This window comes from Oncorhynchus mykiss, unplaced genomic scaffold (assembly GCF_013265735.2).
Source record: "Oncorhynchus mykiss isolate Arlee unplaced genomic scaffold, USDA_OmykA_1.1 un_scaffold_291, whole genome shotgun sequence".
Lineage (NCBI taxonomy): Eukaryota > Metazoa > Chordata > Actinopteri > Salmoniformes > Salmonidae > Oncorhynchus > Oncorhynchus mykiss.
This window is the reverse complement of record NW_023493742.1, coordinates 43,212-69,097: the sequence shown is the minus strand read 5'-3', so window position 1 is coordinate 69,097 and position 25,886 is coordinate 43,212. Positions and strand designations below refer to the sequence as shown.

The 25,886-nt window shown below is 44.6% G+C and overlaps 56 non-coding genes across 56 annotated transcripts; all 56 read right to left on the bottom strand.

Annotated features, from left to right (window-relative positions):
- Positions 1-259: 259 nt before the first annotated feature.
- Positions 260-330, bottom strand: trnag-gcc. Its single transcript has one exon. It is a non-coding gene; the product is annotated as a tRNA-Gly (tRNA).
- A 716-nt stretch (positions 331-1,046) lies between these two features.
- On the bottom strand, positions 1,047-1,117 carry trnag-gcc. Its single transcript has one exon. It is a non-coding gene; the product is annotated as a tRNA-Gly (tRNA).
- A 114-nt stretch (positions 1,118-1,231) lies between these two features.
- On the bottom strand, positions 1,232-1,303 carry trnad-guc. Its single transcript has one exon. It is a non-coding gene; the product is annotated as a tRNA-Asp (tRNA).
- Positions 1,304-2,019: 716 nt separating this feature from the next.
- trnad-guc lies at positions 2,020-2,091 on the bottom strand. The gene has a single exon. It is a non-coding gene; the product is annotated as a tRNA-Asp (tRNA).
- A 703-nt stretch (positions 2,092-2,794) lies between these two features.
- trnad-guc lies at positions 2,795-2,866 on the bottom strand. The gene has a single exon. It is a non-coding gene; the product is annotated as a tRNA-Asp (tRNA).
- A 519-nt stretch (positions 2,867-3,385) lies between these two features.
- On the bottom strand, positions 3,386-3,456 carry trnag-gcc. The gene has a single exon. It is a non-coding gene; the product is annotated as a tRNA-Gly (tRNA).
- A 717-nt stretch (positions 3,457-4,173) lies between these two features.
- Positions 4,174-4,244, bottom strand: trnag-gcc. The gene has a single exon. It is a non-coding gene; the product is annotated as a tRNA-Gly (tRNA).
- Positions 4,245-4,358: 114 nt separating this feature from the next.
- On the bottom strand, positions 4,359-4,430 carry trnad-guc. Its single transcript has one exon. It is a non-coding gene; the product is annotated as a tRNA-Asp (tRNA).
- A 683-nt stretch (positions 4,431-5,113) lies between these two features.
- Positions 5,114-5,184, bottom strand: trnag-gcc. Its single transcript has one exon. It is a non-coding gene; the product is annotated as a tRNA-Gly (tRNA).
- Positions 5,185-5,298: 114 nt separating this feature from the next.
- On the bottom strand, positions 5,299-5,370 carry trnad-guc. Its single transcript has one exon. It is a non-coding gene; the product is annotated as a tRNA-Asp (tRNA).
- Positions 5,371-5,901: 531 nt separating this feature from the next.
- On the bottom strand, positions 5,902-5,972 carry trnag-gcc. The gene has a single exon. It is a non-coding gene; the product is annotated as a tRNA-Gly (tRNA).
- A 114-nt stretch (positions 5,973-6,086) lies between these two features.
- Positions 6,087-6,158, bottom strand: trnad-guc. The gene has a single exon. It is a non-coding gene; the product is annotated as a tRNA-Asp (tRNA).
- A 531-nt stretch (positions 6,159-6,689) lies between these two features.
- Positions 6,690-6,760, bottom strand: trnag-gcc. The gene has a single exon. It is a non-coding gene; the product is annotated as a tRNA-Gly (tRNA).
- A 114-nt stretch (positions 6,761-6,874) lies between these two features.
- On the bottom strand, positions 6,875-6,946 carry trnad-guc. The gene has a single exon. It is a non-coding gene; the product is annotated as a tRNA-Asp (tRNA).
- A 531-nt stretch (positions 6,947-7,477) lies between these two features.
- On the bottom strand, positions 7,478-7,548 carry trnag-gcc. Its single transcript has one exon. It is a non-coding gene; the product is annotated as a tRNA-Gly (tRNA).
- A 114-nt stretch (positions 7,549-7,662) lies between these two features.
- Positions 7,663-7,734, bottom strand: trnad-guc. The gene has a single exon. It is a non-coding gene; the product is annotated as a tRNA-Asp (tRNA).
- A 531-nt stretch (positions 7,735-8,265) lies between these two features.
- trnag-gcc lies at positions 8,266-8,336 on the bottom strand. The gene has a single exon. It is a non-coding gene; the product is annotated as a tRNA-Gly (tRNA).
- A 114-nt stretch (positions 8,337-8,450) lies between these two features.
- On the bottom strand, positions 8,451-8,522 carry trnad-guc. Its single transcript has one exon. It is a non-coding gene; the product is annotated as a tRNA-Asp (tRNA).
- Positions 8,523-9,053: 531 nt separating this feature from the next.
- Positions 9,054-9,124, bottom strand: trnag-gcc. Its single transcript has one exon. It is a non-coding gene; the product is annotated as a tRNA-Gly (tRNA).
- A 114-nt stretch (positions 9,125-9,238) lies between these two features.
- trnad-guc lies at positions 9,239-9,310 on the bottom strand. Its single transcript has one exon. It is a non-coding gene; the product is annotated as a tRNA-Asp (tRNA).
- A 531-nt stretch (positions 9,311-9,841) lies between these two features.
- Positions 9,842-9,912, bottom strand: trnag-gcc. The gene has a single exon. It is a non-coding gene; the product is annotated as a tRNA-Gly (tRNA).
- A 115-nt stretch (positions 9,913-10,027) lies between these two features.
- trnad-guc lies at positions 10,028-10,099 on the bottom strand. Its single transcript has one exon. It is a non-coding gene; the product is annotated as a tRNA-Asp (tRNA).
- Positions 10,100-10,630: 531 nt separating this feature from the next.
- trnag-gcc lies at positions 10,631-10,701 on the bottom strand. The gene has a single exon. It is a non-coding gene; the product is annotated as a tRNA-Gly (tRNA).
- A 114-nt stretch (positions 10,702-10,815) lies between these two features.
- trnad-guc lies at positions 10,816-10,887 on the bottom strand. Its single transcript has one exon. It is a non-coding gene; the product is annotated as a tRNA-Asp (tRNA).
- Positions 10,888-11,418: 531 nt separating this feature from the next.
- On the bottom strand, positions 11,419-11,489 carry trnag-gcc. Its single transcript has one exon. It is a non-coding gene; the product is annotated as a tRNA-Gly (tRNA).
- A 114-nt stretch (positions 11,490-11,603) lies between these two features.
- On the bottom strand, positions 11,604-11,675 carry trnad-guc. The gene has a single exon. It is a non-coding gene; the product is annotated as a tRNA-Asp (tRNA).
- Positions 11,676-12,206: 531 nt separating this feature from the next.
- On the bottom strand, positions 12,207-12,277 carry trnag-gcc. Its single transcript has one exon. It is a non-coding gene; the product is annotated as a tRNA-Gly (tRNA).
- Positions 12,278-12,391: 114 nt separating this feature from the next.
- trnad-guc lies at positions 12,392-12,463 on the bottom strand. The gene has a single exon. It is a non-coding gene; the product is annotated as a tRNA-Asp (tRNA).
- Positions 12,464-12,994: 531 nt separating this feature from the next.
- Positions 12,995-13,065, bottom strand: trnag-gcc. The gene has a single exon. It is a non-coding gene; the product is annotated as a tRNA-Gly (tRNA).
- A 114-nt stretch (positions 13,066-13,179) lies between these two features.
- On the bottom strand, positions 13,180-13,251 carry trnad-guc. The gene has a single exon. It is a non-coding gene; the product is annotated as a tRNA-Asp (tRNA).
- Positions 13,252-13,782: 531 nt separating this feature from the next.
- trnag-gcc lies at positions 13,783-13,853 on the bottom strand. The gene has a single exon. It is a non-coding gene; the product is annotated as a tRNA-Gly (tRNA).
- Positions 13,854-13,967: 114 nt separating this feature from the next.
- Positions 13,968-14,039, bottom strand: trnad-guc. Its single transcript has one exon. It is a non-coding gene; the product is annotated as a tRNA-Asp (tRNA).
- A 531-nt stretch (positions 14,040-14,570) lies between these two features.
- trnag-gcc lies at positions 14,571-14,641 on the bottom strand. Its single transcript has one exon. It is a non-coding gene; the product is annotated as a tRNA-Gly (tRNA).
- A 114-nt stretch (positions 14,642-14,755) lies between these two features.
- On the bottom strand, positions 14,756-14,827 carry trnad-guc. Its single transcript has one exon. It is a non-coding gene; the product is annotated as a tRNA-Asp (tRNA).
- Positions 14,828-15,358: 531 nt separating this feature from the next.
- trnag-gcc lies at positions 15,359-15,429 on the bottom strand. Its single transcript has one exon. It is a non-coding gene; the product is annotated as a tRNA-Gly (tRNA).
- Positions 15,430-15,543: 114 nt separating this feature from the next.
- On the bottom strand, positions 15,544-15,615 carry trnad-guc. Its single transcript has one exon. It is a non-coding gene; the product is annotated as a tRNA-Asp (tRNA).
- A 1,068-nt stretch (positions 15,616-16,683) lies between these two features.
- Positions 16,684-16,754, bottom strand: trnag-gcc. Its single transcript has one exon. It is a non-coding gene; the product is annotated as a tRNA-Gly (tRNA).
- Positions 16,755-16,868: 114 nt separating this feature from the next.
- trnad-guc lies at positions 16,869-16,940 on the bottom strand. The gene has a single exon. It is a non-coding gene; the product is annotated as a tRNA-Asp (tRNA).
- A 531-nt stretch (positions 16,941-17,471) lies between these two features.
- trnag-gcc lies at positions 17,472-17,542 on the bottom strand. The gene has a single exon. It is a non-coding gene; the product is annotated as a tRNA-Gly (tRNA).
- A 114-nt stretch (positions 17,543-17,656) lies between these two features.
- On the bottom strand, positions 17,657-17,728 carry trnad-guc. The gene has a single exon. It is a non-coding gene; the product is annotated as a tRNA-Asp (tRNA).
- Positions 17,729-18,259: 531 nt separating this feature from the next.
- On the bottom strand, positions 18,260-18,330 carry trnag-gcc. Its single transcript has one exon. It is a non-coding gene; the product is annotated as a tRNA-Gly (tRNA).
- A 114-nt stretch (positions 18,331-18,444) lies between these two features.
- Positions 18,445-18,516, bottom strand: trnad-guc. Its single transcript has one exon. It is a non-coding gene; the product is annotated as a tRNA-Asp (tRNA).
- A 531-nt stretch (positions 18,517-19,047) lies between these two features.
- On the bottom strand, positions 19,048-19,118 carry trnag-gcc. The gene has a single exon. It is a non-coding gene; the product is annotated as a tRNA-Gly (tRNA).
- Positions 19,119-19,232: 114 nt separating this feature from the next.
- trnad-guc lies at positions 19,233-19,304 on the bottom strand. The gene has a single exon. It is a non-coding gene; the product is annotated as a tRNA-Asp (tRNA).
- A 531-nt stretch (positions 19,305-19,835) lies between these two features.
- Positions 19,836-19,906, bottom strand: trnag-gcc. The gene has a single exon. It is a non-coding gene; the product is annotated as a tRNA-Gly (tRNA).
- A 114-nt stretch (positions 19,907-20,020) lies between these two features.
- Positions 20,021-20,092, bottom strand: trnad-guc. Its single transcript has one exon. It is a non-coding gene; the product is annotated as a tRNA-Asp (tRNA).
- Positions 20,093-20,808: 716 nt separating this feature from the next.
- trnad-guc lies at positions 20,809-20,880 on the bottom strand. The gene has a single exon. It is a non-coding gene; the product is annotated as a tRNA-Asp (tRNA).
- Positions 20,881-21,596: 716 nt separating this feature from the next.
- trnad-guc lies at positions 21,597-21,668 on the bottom strand. The gene has a single exon. It is a non-coding gene; the product is annotated as a tRNA-Asp (tRNA).
- Positions 21,669-22,199: 531 nt separating this feature from the next.
- Positions 22,200-22,270, bottom strand: trnag-gcc. The gene has a single exon. It is a non-coding gene; the product is annotated as a tRNA-Gly (tRNA).
- A 114-nt stretch (positions 22,271-22,384) lies between these two features.
- On the bottom strand, positions 22,385-22,456 carry trnad-guc. The gene has a single exon. It is a non-coding gene; the product is annotated as a tRNA-Asp (tRNA).
- Positions 22,457-23,172: 716 nt separating this feature from the next.
- trnad-guc lies at positions 23,173-23,244 on the bottom strand. Its single transcript has one exon. It is a non-coding gene; the product is annotated as a tRNA-Asp (tRNA).
- A 531-nt stretch (positions 23,245-23,775) lies between these two features.
- Positions 23,776-23,846, bottom strand: trnag-gcc. Its single transcript has one exon. It is a non-coding gene; the product is annotated as a tRNA-Gly (tRNA).
- A 114-nt stretch (positions 23,847-23,960) lies between these two features.
- trnad-guc lies at positions 23,961-24,032 on the bottom strand. The gene has a single exon. It is a non-coding gene; the product is annotated as a tRNA-Asp (tRNA).
- A 531-nt stretch (positions 24,033-24,563) lies between these two features.
- trnag-gcc lies at positions 24,564-24,634 on the bottom strand. Its single transcript has one exon. It is a non-coding gene; the product is annotated as a tRNA-Gly (tRNA).
- A 114-nt stretch (positions 24,635-24,748) lies between these two features.
- On the bottom strand, positions 24,749-24,820 carry trnad-guc. The gene has a single exon. It is a non-coding gene; the product is annotated as a tRNA-Asp (tRNA).
- Positions 24,821-25,536: 716 nt separating this feature from the next.
- Positions 25,537-25,608, bottom strand: trnad-guc. The gene has a single exon. It is a non-coding gene; the product is annotated as a tRNA-Asp (tRNA).
- Positions 25,609-25,886: the final 278 nt, after the last annotated feature.

Sequence of the window (25,886 nt, the reverse complement as noted above, 5' to 3'; positions counted from 1 at the left end):
GACAGTTGTCGATGACTAGTTGGTTACTCGTTTCCCATTTAACAACTTAAGCCTTGCACAAAGTAAATCACCTCACACACTGGACATCTACAATGGATTCACCAAAGTCTTCTGAGAATGAGTAAATGTCCAAACTGAAAATGAAAGCAAAGTCAGATTTTTCAAGAGTCAGTTGAGATTTCTGTTGGCCTGGCAATCGAGCACAGATTTCTCCCTCAGGGGTTTGCATACTTCTCGAAATTACATGTTCAAAACAACCTGCATTGGCCGGGAATCGAACCCGGGCCTCCCGCGTGGCAGGCGAGAATTCTACCACTGAACAACCAATGCCTTGGAATACTGAGATAATGCTGGAAATCGTATCATAAAGCTTTATCTCCAAGCATATTTTTCGCATAGTGGGCTCAGCTACATTGTTCACCCTAAAAAAAAAGCAGTCCTTTCACCCCGTCGGGGAATTGAACCCCGGTCTCCCGCGTGACAGGCGGGGATACTCACCACTATACTAACGAGGAGCTGGTGTGGTGGACGTTTGAAAAAACGTGGAGCATTGGTACTAACTATACGTTTGCAGTGTTGGGCTTTAACACTTCTAACAAAAACATCTGTATAGACTGAATGGTTAGAGCTAGAAACTACTGTGACCCCTCTATGGAAAGCTGAGACTCTCACGAAAACGTACATGTAATCGATTACGCTCTATACCACTCACAGGCCACACACTCGTAGTTAGAAGGTGACGCGTTTGTGGGATGTCCCAGGACATTGTCACAAATGCCAAACTCAAGAAAGTTGTCGATGACTAGTTGGTTACTCGTTTCCCATTTAACAACTTAAGCCTTGCACAAAGTAAATCACCTCACACACTGGACATCTACAATGGATTCACCAAAGTCTTCTGAGAATGAGTAAATGTCCAAACTGAAAATGAAAGCAAAGTCAGATTTTTCAAGAGTCAGTTGAGATTTCTGTTGGCCTGGCAATCGAGCACAGATTTCTCCCTCAGGGGTTTGCATACTTCTCGAAATTACATGTTCAAAACATCCTGCATTGGCCGGGAATCGAACCCGGGCCTCCCGCGTGGCAGGCGAGAATTCTACCACTGAACAACCAATGCCTTGGAATACTGAGATAATGCTGGAAAAACGTATCATAAAGCTTTATCTCCAAGCATATTTTTCGCATAGTGGGCTCAGCTACATTGTTCACCCTAAAAAAAAAGCAGTCCTTTCTCCCCGTCGGGGAATTGAACCCCGGTCTCCCGCGTGACAGGCGGGGATACTCACCACTATACTAACGAGGAGCTGGTGTGGTGGACGTTTGAAAAAACGTGGAGCATTGGTACTAACTATACGTTTGCAGTGTTGGGCTTTAACACTTCTAACAAAAACATCTGTATAGACTGAATGGTTAGAGCTAGAAACTACTGTGACCCCTCTATGGAAAGCTGAGACTCTCACGAAAACGTACATGTAATCGATTTCGCTCTATACCACTCACAGGCCACACACTCGTAGTTAGAAGGTGACGTGTTTGTGGGATGTCCCAGGACATTGTCACAAATGCCAAACTCAAGACAGTTGTCGATGACTAGTTGGTTACTCGTTTCCCATTTAACAACTTAAGCCTTGCACAAAGTAAATCACCTCACACACTGGACATCTACAATGGATTCACCAAAGTCTTCTGAGAATGAGTAAATGTCCAAACTGAAAATGAAAGCAAAGTCAGATTTTTCAAGAGTCAGTTGAGATTTCTGTTGGCCTGGCAATCGAGCACAGATTTCTCCCTCAGGGGTTTGCATACTTCTCGAAATTACATGTTCAAAACATCCTGCATTGGCCGGGAATCGAACCCGGGCCTCCCACGTGGCAGGCGAGAATTCTACCACTGAACAACCAATGCCTTGGAATACTGAGATAATGCTGGAAAATCGTATCATAAAGTTTTATCTCCAAGCATATTTTTCGCATAGCGGGCTCAGCTACATTGTTCACCCTAAAAAAAAAGCAGTCCTTTCTCCCCGTCGGGGAATTGAACCCCGGTCTCCCGCGTGACAGGCGGGGATACTCACCACTATACTAACGAGGAGCTGGTGTGGTGGACGTTTGAAAAAACGTGGAGCATTGGTACTAAAAATACGTTTGCAGTGTTGGGCTTTAACACTTCTAACAAAAACATCTGTATAGACTGAATGGTTAGAGCTAGAAACTACTGTGACCCCTCTATGGAAAGCTGAGACTCTCACGAAAACGTACATGTAATCGATTTCGCTCTATACCACTCACAGGCCACACACTCGTAGTTAGAAGGTGACGTGTTTGTGGGATGTCCCAGGACATTGTCACAAATGCCAAACTCAAGACAGTTGTCGTTACTCGTTTCCCATTTAACAACTTAAGCCTTGCACAAAGTAAATCACCTCACACACTGGACATCTACAATGGATTCACCAAAGTCTTCTGAGAATGAGTAAATGTCCAAACTGAAAATGAAAGCAAAGTCAGATTTTTCAAGAGTCAGTTGAGATTTCTGTTGGCCTGGCAATCGAGCACAGATTTCTCCCTCAGGGGTTTGCATACTTCTCGAAATTACATGTTCAAAACATCCTGCATTGGCCGGGAATCAAACCCGGGCCTCCCGCGTGGCAGGCGAGAATTCTACCACTGAACAACCAATACCTTGGAATACTGAGATAATGCTGGAAATCGTATCATAAAGTTTTATCTCCAAGCATATTTTTCGCATAGCGGGCTCAGCTACATTGTTCACCCTAAAAAAAAAGCAGTCCTTTCTCCCCGTCGGGGAATTGAACCCCGGTCTCCCGCGTGACAGGCGGGGATACTCACCACTATACTAACGAGGAGCTGGTGTGGTGGACGTTTGAAAAAACGTGGAGCATTGGTACTAACTATACGTTTGCAGTGTTGGGCTTTAACACTTCTAACAAAAACATCTGTATAGACTGAATGGTTAGAGCTAGAAACTACTGTGACCCCTCTATGGAAAGCTGAGACTCTCACGAAAACGTACATGTAATCGATTTCGCTCTATACCACTCACAGGCCACACACTCGTAGTTAGAAGGTGACGTGTTTGTGGGATGTCCCAGGACATTGTCACAAATGCCAAACTCAAGACAGTTGTCGTTACTCGTTTCCCATTTAACAACTTAAGCCTTGCACAAAGTAAATCACCTCACACACTGGACATCTACAATGGATTCACCAAAGTCTTCTGAGAATGAGTAAATGTCCAAACTGAAAATGAAAGCAAAGTCAGATTTTTCAAGAGTCAGTTGAGATTTCTGTTGGCCTGGCAATCGAGCACAGATTTCTCCCTCAGGGGTTTGCATACTTCTCGAAATTACATGTTCAAAACATCCTGCATTGGCCGGGAATCGAACCCGGGCCTCCCGCGTGGCAGGCGAGAATTCTACCACTGAACAACCAATGCCTTGGAATACTGAGATAATGCTGGAAAATCGTATCATAAAGCTTTATCTCCAAGCATATTTTTCGCATAGTGGGCTCAGCTACATTGTTCACCCTAAAAAAAAAGCAGTCCTTTCTCCCCGTCGGGGAATTGAACCCCGGTCTCCCGCGTGACAGGCGGGGATACTCACCACTACACTAACGAGGAGCTGGTGTGGTGGAAGTTTGAAAAAACGTGGAGCATTGGTACTAACTATACGTTTGCAGTGTTGGGCTTTAACACTTCTAACAAAAACATCTGTATAGACTGAATGGTTAGAGCTAGAAACTACTGTGACCCCTCTATGGAAAGCTGAGACTCTCACGAAAACGTACATGTAATCGATTTCGCTCTATACCACTCACAGGCCACACACTCGTAGTTAGAAGGTGACGTGTTTGTGGGATGTCCCAGGACATTGTCACAAATGCCAAACTCAAGACAGTTGTCGATGACTAGTTGGTTACTCGTTTCCCATTTAACAACTTAAGCCTTGCACAAAGTAAATCACCTCACACACTGGACATCTACAATGGATTCACCAAAGTCTTCTGAGAATGAGTAAATGTCCAAACTGAAAATGAAAGCAAAGTCAGATTTTTCAAGAGTCAGTTGAGATTTCTGTTGGCCTGGCAATCGAGCACAGATTTCTCCCTCAGGGGTTTGCATACTTCTCGAAATTACATGTTCAAAACATCCTGCATTGGCCGGGAATCGAACCCGGGCCTCCCGCGTGGCAGGCGAGAATTCTACCACTGAACAACCAATGCCTTGGAATACTGAGATAATGCTGGAAAATCGTATCATAAAGCTTTATCTCCAAGCATATTTTTCACATAGTGGGCTCAGCTACATTGTTCACCCTAAAAAAAAAGCAGTCCTTTCTCCCCGTCGGGGAATTGAACCCCGGTCTCCCGCGTGACAGGCGGGGATACTCACCACTATACTAACGAGGAGCTGGTGTGGTGGACGTTTGAAAAAACGTGGAGCATTGGTACTAACTATACGTTTGCAGTGTTGGGCTTTAACACTTCTAACAAAAACATCTGTATAGACTGAATGGTTAGAGCTAGACAGGCGGGGATACTCACCACTATACTAACGAGGAGCTGGTGTGGTGGACGTTTGAAAAAACGTGGAGCATTGGTACTAACTATACGTTTGCAGTGTTGGGCTTTAACACTTCTAACAAAAACATCTGTATAGACTGAATGGTTAGAGCTAGAAACTACTGTGACCCCTCTATGGAAAGCTGAGACTCTCACGAAAACGTACATGTAATCGATTTCGCTCTATACCACTCACAGGCCACACACTCGTAGTTAGAAGGTGACGTGTTTGTGGGATGTCCCAGGACATTGTCACAAATGCCAAACTCAAGACAGTTGTCGATGACTAGTTGGTTACTCGTTTCCCATTTAACAACTTAAGCCTTGCACAAAGTAAATCACCTCACACACTGGACATCTACAATGGATTCACCAAAGTCTTCTGAGAATGAGTAAATGTCCAAACTGAAAATGAAAGCAAAGTCAGATTTTTCAAGAGTCAGTTGAGATTTCTGTTGGCCTGGCAATCGAGCACAGATTTCTCCCTCAGGGGTTTGCATACTTCTCGAAATTACATGTTCAAAACATCCTGCATTGGCCGGGAATCGAACCCGGGCCTCCCGCGTGGCAGGCGAGAATTCTACCACTGAACAACCAATGCCTTGGAATACTGAGATAATGCTGGAAAAACGTATCATAAAGCTTTATCTCCAAGCATATTTTTCGCATAGTGGGCTCAGCTACATTGTTCACCCTAAAAAAAAAGCAGTCCTTTCTCCCCGTCGGGGAATTGAACCCCGGTCTCCCGCGTGACAGGCGGGGATACTCACCACTATACTAACGAGGAGCTGGTGTGGTGGACGTTTGAAAAAACGTGGAGCATTGGTACTAACTATACGTTTGCAGTGTTGGGCTTTAACACTTCTAACAAAAACATCTGTATAGACTGAATGGTTAGAGCTAGAAACTACTGTGACCCCTCTATGGAAAGCTGAGACTCTCACGAAAACGTACATGTAATCGATTTCGCTCTATACCACTCACAGGCCACACACTCGTAGTTAGAAGGTGACGTGTTTGTGGGATGTCCCAGGACATTGTCACAAATGCCAAACTCAAGACAGTTGTCGATGACTAGTTGGTTACTCGTTTCCCATTTAACAACTTAAGCCTTGCACAAAGTAAATCACCTCACACACTGGACATCTACAATGGATTCACCAAAGTCTTCTGAGAATGAGTAAATGTCCAAACTGAAAATGAAAGCAAAGTCAGATTTTTCAAGAGTCAGTTGAGATTTCTGTTGGCCTGGCAATCGAGCACAGATTTCTCCCTCAGGGGTTTGCATACTTCTCGAAATTACATGTTCAAAACATCCTGCATTGGCCGGGAATCGAACCCGGGCCTCCCGCGTGGCAGGCGAGAATTCTACCACTGAACAACCAATGCCTTGGAATACTGAGATAATGCTGGAAAATCGTATCATAAAGTTTTATCTCCAAGCATATTTTTCGCATAGCGGGCTCAGCTACATTGTTCACCCTAAAAAAAAAGCAGTCCTTTCTCCCCGTCGGGGAATTGAACCCCGGTCTCCCGCGTGACAGGCGGGGATACTCACCACTATACTAACGAGGAGCTGGTGTGGTGGACGTTTGAAAAAACGTGGAGCATTGGTACTAACTATACGTTTGCAGTGTTGGGCTTTAACACTTCTAACAAAAACATCTGTATAGACTGAATGGTTAGAGCTAGAAACTACTGTGACCCCTCTATGGAAAGCTGAGACTCTCACGAAAACGTACATGTAATCGATTTCGCTCTATACCACTCACAGGCCACACACTCGTAGTTAGAAGGTGACGTGTTTGTGGGATGTCCCAGGACATTGTCACAAATGCCAAACTCAAGACAGTTGTCGATGACTAGTTGGTTACTCGTTTCCCATTTAACAACTTAAGCCTTGCACAAAGTAAATCACCTCACACACTGGACATCTACAATGGATTCACCAAAGTCTTCTGAGAATGAGTAAATGTCCAAACTGAAAATGAAAGCAAAGTCAGATTTTTCAAGAGTCAGTTGAGATTTCTGTTGGCCTGGCAATCGAGCACAGATTTCTCCCTCAGGGGTTTGCATACTTCTCGAAATTACATGTTCAAAACATCCTGCATTGGCCGGGAATCGAACCCGGGCCTCCCGCGTGGCAGGCGAGAATTCTACCACTGAACAACCAATGCCTTGGAATACTGAGATAATGCTGGAAAATCGTATCATAAAGTTTTATCTCCAAGCATATTTTTCGCATAGCGGGCTCAGCTACATTGTTCACCCTAAAAAAGAAGCAGTCCTTTCTCCCCGTCGGGGAATTGAACCCCGGTCTCCCGCGTGACAGGCGGGGATACTCACCACTATACTAACGAGGAGCTGGTGTGGTGGACGTTTGAAAAAACGTGGAGCATTGGTACTAACTATACGTTTGCAGTGTTGGGCTTTAACACTTCTAACATAAACATCTGTATAGACTGAATGGTTAGAGCTAGAAACTACTGTGACCCCTCTATGGAAAGCTGAGACTCTCACGAAAACGTACATGTAATCGATTTCGCTCTATACCACTCACAGGCCACACACTCGTAGTTAGAAGGTGACGTGTTTGTGGGATGTCCCAGGACATTGTCACAAATGCCAAACTCAAGACAGTTGTCGATGACTAGTTGGTTACTCGTTTCCCATTTAACAACTTAAGCCTTGCACAAAGTAAATCACCTCACACACTGGACATCTACAATGGATTCACCAAAGTCTTCTGAGAATGAGTAAATGTCCAAACTGAAAATGAAAGCAAAGTCAGATTTTTCAAGAGTCAGTTGAGATTTCTGTTGGCCTGGCAATCGAGCACAGATTTCTCCCTCAGGGGTTTGCATACTTCTCGAAATTACATGTTCAAAACATCCTGCATTGGCCGGGAATCGAACCCGGGCCTCCCGCGTGGCAGGCGAGAATTCTACCACTGAACAACCAATGCCTTGGAATACTGAGATAATGCTGGAAAAACGTATCATAAAGCTTTATCTCCAAGCATATTTTTCGCATAGTGGGCTCAGCTACATTGTTCACCCTAAAAAAAAAGCAGTCCTTTCTCCCCGTCGGGGAATTGAACCCCGGTCTCCCGCGTGACAGGCGGGGATACTCACCACTATACTAACGAGGAGCTGGTGTGGTGGACGTTTGAAAAAACGTGGAGCATTGGTACTAACTATACGTTTGCAGTGTTGGGCTTTAACACTTCTAACAAAAACATCTGTATAGACTGAATGGTTAGAGCTAGAAACTACTGTGACCCCTCTATGGAAAGCTGAGACTCTCACGAAAACGTACATGTAATCGATTTCGCTCTATACCACTCACAGGCCACACACTCGTAGTTAGAAGGTGACGTGTTTGTGGGATGTCCCAGGACATTGTCACAAATGCCAAACTCAAGACAGTTGTCGATGACTAGTTGGTTACTCGTTTCCCATTTAACAACTTAAGCCTTGCACAAAGTAAATCACCTCACACACTGGACATCTACAATGGATTCACCAAAGTCTTCTGAGAATGAGTAAATGTCCAAACTGAAAATGAAAGCAAAGTCAGATTTTTCAAGAGTCAGTTGAGATTTCTGTTGGCCTGGCAATCGAGCACAGATTTCTCCCTCAGGGGTTTGCATACTTCTCGAAATTACATGTTCAAAACATCCTGCATTGGCCGGGAATCGAACCCGGGCCTCCCGCGTGGCAGGCGAGAATTCTACCACTGAACAACCAATGCCTTGGAATACTGAGATAATGCTGGAAAATCGTATCATAAAGTTTTATCTCCAAGCATATTTTTCGCATAGCGGGCTCAGCTACATTGTTCACCCTAAAAAAAAAGCAGTCCTTTCTCCCCGTCGGGGAATTGAACCCCGGTCTCCCGCGTGACAGGCGGGGATACTCACCACTATACTAACGAGGAGCTGGTGTGGTGGACGTTTGAAAAAACGTGGAGCATTGGTACTAACTATACGTTTGCAGTGTTGGGCTTTAACACTTCTAACAAAAACATCTGTATAGACTGAATGGTTAGAGCTAGAAACTACTGTGACCCCTCTATGGAAAGCTGAGACTCTCACGAAAACGTACATGTAATCGATTTCGCTCTATACCACTCACAGGCCACACACTCGTAGTTAGAAGGTGACGTGTTTGTGGGATGTCCCAGGACATTGTCACAAATGCCAAACTCAAGACAGTTGTCGATGACTAGTTGGTTACTCGTTTCCCATTTAACAACTTAAGCCTTGCACAAAGTAAATCACCTCACACACTGGACATCTACAATGGATTCACCAAAGTCTTCTGAGAATGAGTAAATGTCCAAACTGAAAATGAAAGCAAAGTCAGATTTTTCAAGAGTCAGTTGAGATTTCTGTTGGCCTGGCAATCGAGCACAGATTTCTCCCTCAGGGGTTTGCATACTTCTCGAAATTACATGTTCAAAACATCCTGCATTGGCCGGGAATCGAACCCGGGCCTCCCGCGTGGCAGGCGAGAATTCTACCACTGAACAACCAATGCCTTGGAATACTGAGATAATGCTGGAAAATCGTATCATAAAGTTTTATCTCCAAGCATATTTTTCGCATAGCGGGCTCAGCTACATTGTTCACCCTAAAAAAGAAGCAGTCCTTTCTCCCCGTCGGGGAATTGAACCCCGGTCTCCCGCGTGACAGGCGGGGATACTCACCACTATACTAACGAGGAGCTGGTGTGGTGGACGTTTGAAAAAACGTGGAGCATTGGTACTAACTATACGTTTGCAGTGTTGGGCTTTAACACTTCTAACATAAACATCTGTATAGACTGAATGGTTAGAGCTAGAAACTACTGTGACCCCTCTATGGAAAGCTGAGACTCTCACGAAAACGTACATGTAATCGATTTCGCTCTATACCACTCACAGGCCACACACTCGTAGTTAGAAGGTGACGTGTTTGTGGGATGTCCCAGGACATTGTCACAAATGCCAAACTCAAGACAGTTGTCGATGACTAGTTGGTTACTCGTTTCCCATTTAACAACTTAAGCCTTGCACAAAGTAAATCATCTCACACACTGGACATCTACAATGGATTCACCAAAGTCTTCTGAGAATGAGTAAATGTCCAAACTGAAAATGAAAGCAAAGTCAGATTTTTCAAGAGTCAGTTGAGATTTCTGTTGGCCTGGCAATCGAGCACAGATTTCTCCCTCAGGGGTTTGCATACTTCTCGAAATTACATGTTCTAAACATCCTGCATTGGCCGGGAATCGAACCCGGGCCTCCCGCGTGGCAGGCGAGAATTCTACCACTGAACAACCAATGCCTTGGAATACTGAGATAATGCTGGAAAATCGTATCATAAAGCTTTATCTCCAAGCATATTTTTCGCATAGTGGGCTCAGCTACATTGTTCACCCTAAAAAAAAAAGCAGTCCTTTCTCCCCGTCGGGGAATTGAACCCCGGTCTCCCGCGTGACAGGCGGGGATACTCACCACTATACTAACGAGGAGCTGGTGTGGTGGACGTTTGAAAAAACGTGGAGCATTGGTACTAACTATACGTTTGCAGTGTTGGGCTTTAACACTTCTAACAAAAACATCTGTATAGACTGAATGGTTAGAGCTAGAAACTACTGTGACCCCTCTATGGAAAGCTGAGACTCTCACGAAAACGTACATGTAATCGATTTCGCTCTATACCACTCACAGGCCACACACTCGTAGTTAGAAGGTGACGTGTTTGTGGGATGTCCCAGGACATTGTCACAAATGCCAAACTCAAGACAGTTGTCGATGACTAGTTGGTTACTCGTTTCCCATTTAACAACTTAAGCCTTGCACAAAGTAAATCACCTCACACACTGGACATCTACAATGGATTCACCAAAGTCTTCTGAGAATGAGTAAATGTCCAAACTGAAAATGAAAGCAAAGTCAGATTTTTCAAGAGTCAGTTGAGATTTCTGTTGGCCTGGCAATCGAGCACAGATTTCTCCCTCAGGGGTTTGCATACTTCTCGAAATTACATGTTCAAAACATCCTGCATTGGCCGGGAATCGAACCCGGGCCTCCCGCGTGGCAGGCGAGAATTCTACCACTGAACAACCAATGCCTTGGAATACTGAGATAATGCTGGAAAATCGTATCATAAAGCTTTATCTCCAAGCATATTTTTCACATAGTGGGCTCAGCTACATTGTTCACCCTAAAAAAAAAGCAGTCCTTTCTCCCCGTCGGGGAATTGAACCCCGGTCTCCCGCGTGACAGGCGGGGATACTCACCACTATACTAACGAGGAGCTGGTGTGGTGGACGTTTGAAAAAACGTGGAGCATTGGTACTAACTATACGTTTGCAGTGTTGGGCTTTAACACTTCTAACAAAAACATCTGTATAGACTGAATGGTTAGAGCTAGAAACTACTGTGACCCCTCTATGGAAAGCTGAGACTCTCACGAAAACGTACATGTAATCGATTTCGCTCTATACCACTCACAGGCCACACACTCGTAGTTAGAAGGTGACGTGTTTGTGGGATGTCCCAGGACATTGTCACAAATGCCAAACTCAAGACAGTTGTCGATGACTAGTTGGTTACTCGTTTCCCATTTAACAACTTAAGCCTTGCACAAAGTAAATCACCTCACACACTGGACATCTACAATGGATTCACCAAAGTCTTCTGAGAATGAGTAAATGTCCAAACTGAAAATGAAAGCAAAGTCAGATTTTTCAAGAGTCAGTTGAGATTTCTGTTGGCCTGGCAATCGAGCACAGATTTCTCCCTCAGGGGTTTGCATACTTCTCGAAATTACATGTTCAAAACATCCTGCATTGGCCGGGAATCGAACCCGGGCCTCCCGCGTGGCAGGCGAGAATTCTACCACTGAACAACCAATGCCTTGGAATACTGAGATAATGCTGGAAAATCGTATCATAAAGCTTTATCTCCAAGCATATTTTTCACATAGTGGGCTCAGCTACATTGTTCACCCTAAAAAAAAAGCAGTCCTTTCTCCCCGTCGGGGAATTGAACCCCGGTCTCCCGCGTGACAGGCGGGGATACTCACCACTATACTAACGAGGAGCTGGTGTGGTGGACGTTTGAAAAAACGTGGAGCATTGGTACTAACTATACGTTTGCAGTGTTGGGCTTTAACACTTCTAACAAAAACATCTGTATAGACTGAATGGTTAGAGCTAGAAACTACTGTGACCCCTCTATGGAAAGCTGAGACTCTCACGAAAACGTACATGTAATCGATTTCGCTCTATACCACTCACAGGCCACACACTCGTAGTTAGAAGGTGACGTGTTTGTGGGATGTCCCAGGACATTGTCACAAATGCCAAACTCAAGACAGTTGTCGATGACTAGTTGGTTACTCGTTTCCCATTTAACAACTTAAGCCTTGCACAAAGTAAATCACCTCACACACTGGACATCTACAATGGATTCACCAAAGTCTTCTGAGAATGAGTAAATGTCCAAACTGAAAATGAAAGCAAAGTCAGATTTTTCAAGAGTCAGTTGAGATTTCTGTTGGCCTGGCAATCGAGCACAGATTTCTCCCTCAGGGGTTTGCATACTTCTCGAAATTACATGTTCAAAACATCCTGCATTGGCCGGGAATCGAACCCGGGCCTCCCGCGTGGCAGGCGAGAATTCTACCACTGAACAACCAATGCCTTGGAATACTGAGATAATGCTGGAAAATCGTATCATAAAGCTTTATCTCCAAGCATATTTTTCACATAGTGGGCTCAGCTACATTGTTCACCCTAAAAAAAAAGCAGTCCTTTCTCCCCGTCGGGGAATTGAACCCCGGTCTCCCGCGTGACAGGCGGGGATACTCACCACTATACTAACGAGGAGCTGGTGTGGTGGACGTTTGAAAAAACGTGGAGCATTGGTACTAACTATACGTTTGCAGTGTTGGGCTTTAACACTTCTAACAAAAACATCTGTATAGACTGAATGGTTAGAGCTAGAAACTACTGTGACCCCTCTATGGAAAGCTGAGACTCTCACGAAAACGTACATGTAATCGATTTCGCTCTATACCACTCACAGGCCACACACTCGTAGTTAGAAGGTGACGTGTTTGTGGGATGTCCCAGGACATTGTCACAAATGCCAAACTCAAGACAGTTGTCGATGACTAGTTGGTTACTCGTTTCCCATTTAACAACTTAAGCCTTGCACAAAGTAAATCACCTCACACACTGGACATCTACAATGGATTCACCAAAGTCTTCTGAGAATGAGTAAATGTCCAAACTGAAAATGAAAGCAAAGTCAGATTTTTCAAGAGTCAGTTGAGATTTCTGTTGGCCTGGCAATCGAGCACAGATTTCTCCCTCAGGGGTTTGCATACTTCTCGAAATTACATGTTCAAAACATCCTGCATTGGCCGGGAATCGAACCCGGGCCTCCCGCGTGGCAGGCGAGAATTCTACCACTGAACAACCAATGCCTTGGAATACTGAGATAATGCTGGAAAATCGTATCATAAAGCTTTATCTCCAAGCATATTTTTCACATAGTGGGCTCAGCTACATTGTTCACCCTAAAAAAGAAGCAGTCCTTTCTCCCCGTCGGGGAATTGAACCCCGGTCTCCCGCGTGACAGGCGGGGATACTCACCACTATACTAACGAGGAGCTGGTGTGGTGGACGTTTGAAAAAACGTGGAGCATTGGTACTAACTATACGTTTGCAGTGTTGGGCTTTAACACTTCTAACAAAAACATCTGTATAGACTGAATGGTTAGAGCTAGAAACTACTGTGACCCCTCTATGGAAAGCTGAGACTCTCACGAAAACGTACATGTAATCGATTTCGCTCTATACCACTCACAGGCCACACACTCGTAGTTAGAAGGTGACGTGTTTGTGGGATGTCCCAGGACATTGTCACAAATGCCAAACTCAAGACAGTTGTCGATGACTAGTTGGTTACTCGTTTCCCATTTAACAACTTAAGCCTTGCACAAAGTAAATCACCTCACACACTGGACATCTACAATGGATTCACCAAAGTCTTCTGAGAATGAGTAAATGTCCAAACTGAAAATGAAAGCAAAGTCAGATTTTTCAAGAGTCAGTTGAGATTTCTGTTGGCCTGGCAATCGAGCACAGATTTCTCCCTCAGGGGTTTGCATACTTCTCGAAATTACATGTTCAAAACATCCTGCATTGGCCGGGAATCGAACCCGGGCCTCCCGCGTGGCAGGCGAGAATTCTACCACTGAACAACCAATGCCTTGGAATACTGAGATAATGCTGGAAAATCGTATCATAAAGCTTTATCTCCAAGCATATTTTTCACATAGTGGGCTCAGCTACATTGTTCACCCTAAAAAAAAAGCAGTCCTTTCTCCCCGTCGGGGAATTGAACCCCGGTCTCCCGCGTGACAGGCGGGGATACTCACCACTATACTAACGAGGAGCTGGTGTGGTGGACGTTTGAAAAAACGTGGAGCATTGGTACTAACTATACGTTTGCAGTGTTGGGCTTTAACACTTCTAACAAAAACATCTGTATAGACTGAATGGTTAGAGCTAGAAACTACTGTGACCCCTCTATGGAAAGCTGAGACTCTCACGAAAACGTACATGTAATCGATTTCGCTCTATACCACTCACAGGCCACACACTCGTAGTTAGAAGGTGACGTGTTTGTGGGATGTCCCAGGACATTGTCACAAATGCCAAACTCAAGACAGTTGTCGATGACTAGTTGGTTACTCGTTTCCCATTTAACAACTTAAGCCTTGCACAAAGTAAATCACCTCACACACTGGACATCTACAATGGATTCACCAAAGTCTTCTGAGAATGAGTAAATGTCCAAACTGAAAATGAAAGCAAAGTCAGATTTTTCAAGAGTCAGTTGAGATTTCTGTTGGCCTGGCAATCGAGCACAGATTTCTCCCTCAGGGGTTTGCATACTTCTCGAAATTACATGTTCAAAACATCCTGCATTGGCCGGGAATCGAACCCGGGCCTCCCGCGTGGCAGGCGAGAATTCTACCACTGAACAACCAATGCCTTGGAATACTGAGATAATGCTGGAAAATCGTATCATAAAGCTTTATCTCCAAGCATATTTTTCACATAGTGGGCTCAGCTACATTGTTCACCCTAAAAAAAAAGCAGTCCTTTCTCCCCGTCGGGGAATTGAACCCCGGTCTCCCGCGTGACAGGCGGGGATACTCACCACTATACTAACGAGGAGCTGGTGTGGTGGACGTTTGAAAAAACGTGGAGCATTGGTACTAACTATACGTTTGCAGTGTTGGGCTTTAACACTTCTAACAAAAACATCTGTATAGACTGAATGGTTAGAGCTAGAAACTACTGTGACCCCTCTATGGAAAGCTGAGACTCTCACGAAAACGTACATGTAATCGATTTCGCTCTATACCACTCACAGGCCACACACTCGTAGTTAGAAGGTGACGTGTTTGTGGGATGTCCCAGGACATTGTCACAAATGCCAAACTCAAGACAGTTGTCGATGACTAGTTGGTTACTCGTTTCCCATTTAACAACTTAAGCCTTGCACAAAGTAAATCACCTCACACACTGGACATCTACAATGGATTCACCAAAGTCTTCTGAGAATGAGTAAATGTCCAAACTGAAAATGAAAGCAAAGTCAGATTTTTCAAGAGTCAGTTGAGATTTCTGTTGGCCTGGCAATCGAGCACAGATTTCTCCCTCAGGGGTTTGCATACTTCTCGAAATTACATGTTCAAAACATCCTGCATTGGCCGGGAATCGAACCCGGGCCTCCCGCGTGGCAGGCGAGAATTCTACCACTGAACAACCAATGCCTTGGAATACTGAGATAATGCTGGAAAATCGTATCATAAAGCTTTATCTCCAAGCATATTTTTCACATAGTGGGCTCAGCTACATTGTTCACCCTAAAAAAGAAGCAGTCCTTTCTCCCCGTCGGGGAATTGAACCCCGGTCTCCCGCGTGACAGGCGGGGATACTCACCACTATACTAACGAGGAGCTGGTGTGGTGGACGTTTGAAAAAACGTGGAGCATTGGTACTAACTATACGTTTGCAGTGTTGGGCTTTAACACTTCTAACATAAACATCTGTATAGACTGAATGGTTAGAGCTAGAAACTACTGTGACCCCTCTATGGAAAGCTGAGACTCTCACGAAAACGTACATGTAATCGATTTCGCTCTATACCACTCACAGGCCACACACTCGTAGTTAGAAGGTGACGTGTTTGTGGGATGTCCCAGGACATTGTCACAAATGCCAAACTCAAGACAGTTGTCGATGACTAGTTGGTTACTCGTTTCCCATTTAACAACTTAAGCCTTGCACAAAGTAAATCACCTCACACACTGGACATCTACAATGGATTCACCAAAGTCTTCTGAGAATGAGTAAATGTCCAAACTGAAAATGAAAGCAAAGTCAGATTTTTCAAGAGTCAGTTGAGATTTCTGTTGGCCTGGCAATCGAGCACAGATTTCTCCCTCAGGGGTTCGCGTGACAGGCGGGGATACTCACCACTATACTAACGAGGAGCTGGTGTGGTGGACGTTTGAAAAAACGTGGAGCATTGGTACTAACTATACGTTTGCAGTGTTGGGCTTTAACACTTCTAACAAAAACATCTGTATAGACTGAATGGTTAGAGCTAGAAACTACTGTGACCCCTCTATGGAAAGCTGAGACTCTCACGAAAACGTACATGTAATCGATTTCGCTCTATACCACTCACAGGCCACACACTCGTAGTTAGAAGGTGACGTGTTTGTGGGATGTCCCAGGACATTGTCACAAATGCCAAACTCAAGACAGTTGTCGATGACTAGTTGGTTACTCGTTTCCCATTTAACAACTTAAGCCTTGCACAAAGTAAATCACCTCACACACTGGACATCTACAATGGATTCACCAAAGTCTTCTGAGAATGAGTAAATGTCCAAACTGAAAATGAAAGCAAAGTCAGATTTTTCAAGAGTCAGTTGAGATTTCTGTTGGCCTGGCAATCGAGCACAGATTTCTCCCTCAGGGGTTTGCATACTTCTCGAAATTACATGTTCAAAACATCCTGCATTGGCCGGGAATCGAACCCGGGCCTCCCGCGTGGCAGGCGAGAATTCTACCACTGAACAACCAATGCCTTGGAATACTGAGATAATGCTGGAAAATCGTATCATAAAGCTTTATCTCCAAGCATATTTTTCACATAGTGGGCTCAGCTACATTGTTCACCCTAAAAAAGAAGCAGTCCTTTCTCCCCGTCGGGGAATTGAACCCCGGTCTCCCGCGTGACAGGCGGGGATACTCACCACTATACTAACGAGGAGCTGGTGTGGTGGACGTTTGAAAAAACGTGGAGCATTGGTACTAACTATACGTTTGCAGTGTTGGGCTTTAACACTTCTAACAAAAACATCTGTATAGACTGAATGGTTAGAGCTAGAAACTACTGTGACCCCTCTATGGAAAGCTGAGACTCTCACGAAAACGTACATGTAATCGATTTCGCTCTATACCACTCACAGGCCACACACTCGTAGTTAGAAGGTGACGTGTTTGTGGGATGTCCCAGGACATTGTCACAAATGCCAAACTCAAGACAGTTGTCGATGACTAGTTGGTTACTCGTTTCCCATTTAACAACTTAAGCCTTGCACAAAGTAAATCACCTCACACACTGGACATCTACAATGGATTCACCAAAGTCTTCTGAGAATGAGTAAATGTCCAAACTGAAAATGAAAGCAAAGTCAGATTTTTCAAGAGTCAGTTGAGATTTCTGTTGGCCTGGCAATCGAGCACAGATTTCTCCCTCAGGGGTTTGCATACTTCTCGAAATTACATGTTCAAAACATCCTGCATTGGCCGGGAATCGAACCCGGGCCTCCCGCGTGGCAGGCGAGAATTCTACCACTGAACAACCAATGCCTTGGAATACTGAGATAATGCTGGAAAATCGTATCATAAAGCTTTATCTCCAAGCATATTTTTCACATAGTGGGCTCAGCTACATTGTTCACCCTAAAAAAGAAGCAGTCCTTTCTCCCCGTCGGGGAATTGAACCCCGGTCTCCCGCGTGACAGGCGGGGATACTCACCACTATACTAACGAGGAGCTGGTGTGGTGGACGTTTGAAAAAACGTGGAGCATTGGTACTAACTATACGTTTGCAGTGTTGGGCTTTAACACTTCTAACATAAACATCTGTATAGACTGAATGGTTAGAGCTAGAAACTACTGTGACCCCTCTATGGAAAGCTGAGACTCTCACGAAAACGTACATGTAATCGATTTCGCTCTATACCACTCACAGGCCACACACTCGTAGTTAGAAGGTGACGTGTTTGTGGGATGTCCCAGGACATTGTCACAAATGCCAAACTCAAGACAGTTGTCGATGACTAGTTGGTTACTCGTTTCCCATTTAACAACTTAAGCCTTGCACAAAGTAAATCATCTCACACACTGGACATCTACAATGGATTCACCAAAGTCTTCTGAGAATGAGTAAATGTCCAAACTGAAAATGAAAGCAAAGTCAGATTTTTCAAGAGTCAGTTGAGATTTCTGTTGGCCTGGCAATCGAGCACAGATTTCTCCCTCAGGGGTTTGCATACTTCTCGAAATTACATGTTCTAAACATCCTGCATTGGCCGGGAATCGAACCCGGGCCTCCCGCGTGGCAGGCGAGAATTCTACCACTGAACAACCAATGCCTTGGAATACTGAGATAATGCTGGAAAATCGTATCATAAAGCTTTATCTCCAAGCATATTTTTCACATAGTGGGCTCAGCTACATTGTTCACCCTAAAAAAGAAGCAGTCCTTTCTCCCCGTCGGGGAATTGAACCCCGGTCTCCCGCGTGACAGGCGGGGATACTCACCACTATACTAACGAGGAGCTGGTGTGGTGGACGTTTGAAAAAACGTGGAGCATTGGTACTAACTATACGTTTGCAGTGTTGGGCTTTAACACTTCTAACATAAACATCTGTATAGACTGAATGGTTAGAGCTAGAAACTACTGTGACCCCTCTATGGAAAGCTGAGACTCTCACGAAAACGTACATGTAATCGATTTCGCTCTATACCACTCACAGGCCACACACTCGTAGTTAGAAGGTGACGTGTTTGTGGGATGTCCCAGGACATTGTCACAAATGCCAAACTCAAGACAGTTGTCGATGACTAGTTGGTTACTCGTTTCCCATTTAACAACTTAAGCCTTGCACAAAGTAAATCATCTCACACACTGGACATCTACAATGGATTCACCAAAGTCTTCTGAGAATGAGTAAATGTCCAAACTGAAAATGAAAGCAAAGTCAGATTTTTCAAGAGTCAGTTGAGATTTCTGTTGGCCTGGCAATCGAGCACAGATTTCTCCCTCAGGGGTTTGCATACTTCTCGAAATTACATGTTCAAAACATCCTGCATTGGCCGGGAATCGAACCCGGGCCTCCCGCGTGGCAGGCGAGAATTCTACCACTGAACAACCAATGCCTTGGAATACTGAGATAATGCTGGAAAATCGTATCATAAAGCTTTATCTCCAAGCATATTTTTCACATAGTGGGCTCAGCTACATTGTTCACCCTAAAAAAAAAGCAGTCCTTTCTCCCCGTCGGGGAATTGAACCCCGGTCTCCCGCGTGACAGGCGGGGATACTCACCACTATACTAACGAGGAGCTGGTGTGGTGGACGTTTGAAAAAACGTGGAGCATTGGTACTAACTATACGTTTGCAGTGTTGGGCTTTAACACTTCTAACAAAAACATCTGTATAGACTGAATGGTTAGAGCTAGAAACTACTGTGACCCCTCTATGGAAAGCTGAGACTCTCACGAAAACGTACATGTAATCGATTTCGCTCTATACCACTCACAGGCCACACACTCGTAGTTAGAAGGTGACGTGTTTGTGGGATGTCCCAGGACATTGTCACAAATGCCAAACTCAAGACAGTTGTCGATGACTAGTTGGTTACTCGTTTCCCATTTAACAACTTAAGCCTTGCACAAAGTAAATCACCTCACACACTGGACATCTACAATGGATTCACCAAAGTCTTCTGAGAATGAGTAAATGTCCAAACTGAAAATGAAAGCAAAGTCAGATTTTTCAAGAGTCAGTTGAGATTTCTGTTGGCCTGGCAATCGAGCACAGATTTCTCCCTCAGGGGTTTGCATACTTCTCGAAATTACATGTTCAAAACATCCTGCATTGGCCGGGAATCGAACCCGGGCCTCCCGCGTGGCAGGCGAGAATTCTACCACTGAACAACCAATGCCTTGGAATACTGAGATAATGCTGGAAAATCGTATCATAAAGCTTTATCTCCAAGCATATTTTTCGCATCGTGGGCTCAGCTACATTGTTCACCCTAAAAAAAAAGCAGTCCTTTCTCCCCGTCGGGGAATTGAACCCCGGTCTCCCGCGTGACAGGCGGGGATACTCACCACTATACTAACGAGGAGCTGGTGTGGTGGACGTTTGAAAAAACGTGGAGCATTGGTACTAACTATACGTTTGCAGTGTTGGGCTTTAACACTTCTAACAAAAACATCTGTATAGACTGAATGGTTAGAGCTAGAAACTACTGTGACCCCTCTATGGAAAGCTGAGACTCTCACGAAAACGTACATGTAATCGATTTCGCTCTATACCACTCACAGGCCACACACTCGTAGTTAGAAGGTGACGTGTTTGTGGGATGTCCCAGGACATTGTCACAAATGCCAAACTCAAGACAGTTGTCGATGACTAGTTGGTTACTCGTTTCCCATTTAACAACTTAAGCCTTGCACAAAGTAAATCACCTCACACACTGGACATCTACAATGGATTCACCAAAGTCTTCTGAGAATGAGTAAATGTCCAAACTGAAAATGAAAGCAAAGTCAGATTTTTCAAGAGTCAGTTGAGATTTCTGTTGGCCTGGCAATCGAGCACAGATTTCTCCCTCAGGGGTTTGCATACTTCTCGAAATTACATGTTCAAAACATCCTGCATTGGCCGGGAATCGAACCCGGGCCTCCTGCGTGGCAGGCGAGAATTCTACCACTGAACAACCAATGCCTTGGAATACTGAGATAATGCTGGAAAATCGTATCATAAAGCTTTATCTCCAAGCATATTTTTCGCATCGTGGGCTCAGCTACATTGTTCACCCTAAAAAAAAAGCAGTCCTTTCTCCCCGTCGGGGAATTGAACCCCGGTCTCCCGCGTGACAGGCGGGGATACTCACCACTATACTAACGAGGAGCTGGTGTGGTGGACGTTTGAAAAAACGTGGAGCATTGGTACTAACTATACGTTTGCAGTGTTGGGCTTTAACACTTCTAACAAAAACATCTGTATAGACTGAATGGTTAGAGCTAGAAACTACTGTGACCCCTCTATGGAAAGCTGAGACTCTCACGAAAACGTACATGTAATCGATTTCGCTCTATACCACTCACAGGCCACACACTCGTAGTTAGAAGGTGACGTGTTTGTGGGATGTCCCAGGACATTGTCACAAATGCCAAACTCAAGACAGTTGTCGATGACTAGTTGGTTACTCGTTTCCCATTTAACAACTTAAGCCTTGCACAAAGTAAATCACCTCACACACTGGACATCTACAATGGATTCACCAAAGTCTTCTGAGAATGAGTAAATGTCCAAACTGAAAATGAAAGCAAAGTCAGATTTTTCAAGAGTCAGTTGAGATTTCTGTTGGCCTGGCAATCGAGCACAGATTTCTCCCTCAGGGGTTTGCATACTTCTCGAAATTACATGTTCAAAACATCCTGCATTGGCCGGGAATCGAACCCGGGCCTCCCGCGTGGCAGGCGAAAATTCTACCACTGAACAACCAATGCCTTGGAATACTGAGATAATGCTGGAAAATCGTATCATAAAGCTTTATCTCCAAGCATATTTTTCGCATCGTGGGCTCAGCTACATTGTTCACCCTAAAAAAAAAGCAGTCCTTTCTCCCCGTCGGGGAATTGAACCCCGGTCTCCCGCGTGACAGGCGGGGATACTCACCACTATACTAACGAGGAGCTGGTGTGGTGGACGTTTGAAAAAACGTGGAGCATTGGTACTAACTATACGTTTGCAGTGTTGGGCTTTAACACTTCTAACAAAAACATCTGTATAGACTGAATGGTTAGAGCTAGAAACTACTGTGACCCCTCTATGGAAAGCTGAGACTCTCACGAAAACGTACATGTAATCGATTTCGCTCTATACCACTCACAGGCCACACACTCGTAGTTAGAAGGTGACGTGTTTGTGGGATGTCCCAGGACATTGTCACAAATGCCAAACTCAAGACAGTTGTCGATGACTAGTTGGTTACTCGTTTCCCATTTAACAACTTAAGCCTTGCACAAAGTAAATCACCTCACACACTGGACATCTACAATGGATTCACCAAAGTCTTCTGAGAATGAGTAAATGTCCAAACTGAAAATGAAAGCAAAGTCAGATTTTTCAAGAGTCAGTTGAGATTTCTGTTGGCCTGGCAATCGAGCACAGATTTCTCCCTCAGGGGTTTGCATACTTCTCGAAATTACATGTTCAAAACATCCTGCATTGGCCGGGAATCGAACCCGGGCCTCCCGCGTGGCAGGCGAGAATTCTACCACTGAACAACCAATGCCTTGGAATACTGAGATAATGCTGGAAAATCGTATCATAAAGCTTTATCTCCAAGCATATTTTTCACATAGTGGGCTCAGCTACATTGTTCACCCTAAAAAAGAAGCAGTCCTTTCTCCCCGTCGGGGAATTGAACCCCGGTCTCCCGCGTGACAGGCGGGGATACTCACCACTATACTAACGAGGAGCTGGTGTGGTGGACGTTTGAAAAAACGTGGAGCATTGGTACTAACTATACGTTTGCAGTGTTGGGCTTTAACACTTCTAACAAAAACATCTGTATAGACTGAATGGTTAGAGCTAGAAACTACTGTGACCCCTCTATGGAAAGCTGAGACTCTCACGAAAACGTACATGTAATCGATTTCGCTCTATACCACTCACAGGCCACACACTCGTAGTTAGAAGGTGACGTGTTTGTGGGATGTCCCAGGACATTGTCACAAATGCCAAACTCAAGACAGTTGTCGATGACTAGTTGGTTACTCGTTTCCCATTTAACAACTTAAGCCTTGCACAAAGTAAATCACCTCACACACTGGACATCTACAATGGATTCACCAAAGTCTTCTGAGAATGAGTAAATGTCCAAACTGAAAATGAAAGCAAAGTCAGATTTTTCAAGAGTCAGTTGAGATTTCTGTTGGCCTGGCAATCGAGCACAGATTTCTCCCTCAGGGGTTTGCATACTTCTCGAAATTACATGTTCAAAACATCCTGCATTGGCCGGGAATCGAACCCGGGCCTCCTGCGTGGCAGGCGAGAATTCTACCACTGAACAACCAATGCCTTGGAATACTGAGATAATGCTGGAAAATCGTATCATAAAGCTTTATCTCCAAGCATATTTTTCGCATCGTGGGCTCAGCTACATTGTTCACCCTAAAAAAAAAGCAGTCCTTTCTCCCCGTCGGGGAATTGAACCCCGGTCTCCCGCGTGACAGGCGGGGATACTCACCACTATACTAACGAGGAGCTGGTGTGGTGGACGTTTGAAAAAACGTGGAGCATTGGTACTAACTATACGTTTGCAGTGTTGGGCTTTAACACTTCTAACAAAAACATCTGTATAGACTGAATGGTTAGAGCTAGAAACTACTGTGACCCCTCTATGGAAAGCTGAGACTCTCACGAAAACGTACATGTAATCGATTTCGCTCTATACCACTCACAGGCCACACACTCGTAGTTAGAAGGTGACGTGTTTGTGGGATGTCCCAGGACATTGTCACAAATGCCAAACTCAAGACAGTTGTCGATGACTAGTTGGTTACTCGTTTCCCATTTAACAACTTAAGCCTTGCACAAAGTAAATCACCTCACACACTGGACATCTACAATGGATTCACCAAAGTCTTCTGAGAATGAGTAAATGTCCAAACTGAAAATGAAAGCAAAGTCAGATTTTTCAAGAGTCAGTTGAGATTTCTGTTGGCCTGGCAATCGAGCACAGATTTCTCCCTCAGGGGTTTGCATACTTCTCGAAATTACATGTTCAAAACATCCTGCATTGGCCGGGAATCGAACCCGGGCCTCCCGCGTGGCAGGCGAGAATTCTACCACTGAACAACCAATGCCTTGGAATACTGAGATAATGCTGGAAAATCGTATCATAAAGCTTTATCTCCAAGCATATTTTTCGCATCGTGGGCTCAGCTACATTGTTCACCCTAAAAAAAAAGCAGTCCTTTCTCCCCGTCGGGGAATTGAACCCCGGTCTCCCGCGTGACAGGCGGGGATACTCACCACTATACTAACGAGGAGCTGGTGTGGTGGACGTTTGAAAAAACGTGGAGCATTGGTACTAACTATACGTTTGCAGTGTTGGGCTTTAACACTTCTAACAAAAACATCTGTATAGACTGAATGGTTAGAGCTAGAAACTACTGTGACCCCTCTATGGAAAGCTGAGACTCTCACGAAAACGTACATGTAATCGATTTCGCTCTATACCACTCACAGGCCACACACTCGTAGTTAGAAGGTGACGTGTTTGTGGGATGTCCCAGGACATTGTCACAAATGCCAAACTCAAGACAGTTGTCGATGACTAGTTGGTTACTCGTTTCCCATTTAACAACTTAAGCCTTGCACAAAGTAAATCACCTCACACACTGGACATCTACAATGGATTCACCAAAGTCTTCTGAGAATGAGTAAATGTCCAAACTGAAAATGAAAGCAAAGTCAGATTTTTCAAGAGTCAGTTGAGATTTCTGTTGGCCTGGCAATCGAGCACAGATTTCTCCCTCAGGGGTTTGCATACTTCTCGAAATTACATGTTCAAAACATCCTGCATTGGCCGGGAATCGAACCCGGGCCTCCCGCGTGGCAGGCGAGAATTCTACCACTGAACAACCAATGCCTTGGAATACTGAGATAATGCTGGAAAATCGTATCATAAAGCTTTATCTCCAAGCATATTTTTCACATAGTGGGCTCAGCTACATTGTTCACCCTAAAAAAGAAGCAGTCCTTTCTCCCCGTCGGGGAATTGAACCCCGGTCTCCCGCGTGACAGGCGGGGATACTCACCACTATACTAACGAGGAGCTGGTGTGGTGGACGTTTGAAAAAACGTGGAGCATTGGTACTAACTATACGTTTGCAGTGTTGGGCTTTAACACTTCTAACAAAAACATCTGTATAGACTGAATGGTTAGAGCTAGAAACTACTGTGACCCCTCTATGGAAAGCTGAGACTCTCACGAAAACGTACATGTAATCGATTTCGCTCTATACCACTCACAGGCCACACACTCGTAGTTAGAAGGTGACGTGTTTGTGGGATGTCCCAGGACATTGTCACAAATGCCAAACTCAAGACAGTTGTCGATGACTAGTTGGTTACTCGTTTCCCATTTAACAACTTAAGCCTTGCACAAAGTAAATCACCTCACACACTGGACATCTACAATGGATTCACCAAAGTCTTCTGAGAATGAGTAAATGTCCAAACTGAAAATGAAAGCAAAGTCAGATTTTTCAAGAGTCAGTTGAGATTTCTGTTGGCCTGGCAATCGAGCACAGATTTCTCCCTCAGGGGTTTGCATACTTCTCGAAATTACATGTTCAAAACATCCTGCATTGGCCGGGAATCGAACCCGGGCCTCCTGCGTGGCAGGCGAGAATTCTACCACTGAACAACCAATGCCTTGGAATACTGAGATAATGCTGGAAAATCGTATCATAAAGCTTTATCTCCAAGCATATTTTTCGCATCGTGGGCTCAGCTACATTGTTCACCCTAAAAAAAAAGCAGTCCTTTCTCCCCGTCGGGGAATTGAACCCCGGTCTCCCGCGTGACAGGCGGGGATACTCACCACTATACTAACGAGGAGCTGGTGTGGTGGACGTTTGAAAAAACGTGGAGCATTGGTACTAACTATACGTTTGCAGTGTTGGGCTTTAACACTTCTAACAAAAACATCTGTATAGACTGAATGGTTAGAGCTAGAAACTACTGTGACCCCTCTATGGAAAGCTGAGACTCTCACGAAAACGTACATGTAATCGATTTCGCTCTATACCACTCACAGGCCACACACTCGTAGTTAGAAGGTGACGTGTTTGTGGGATGTCCCAGGACATTGTCACAAATGCCAAACTCAAGACAGT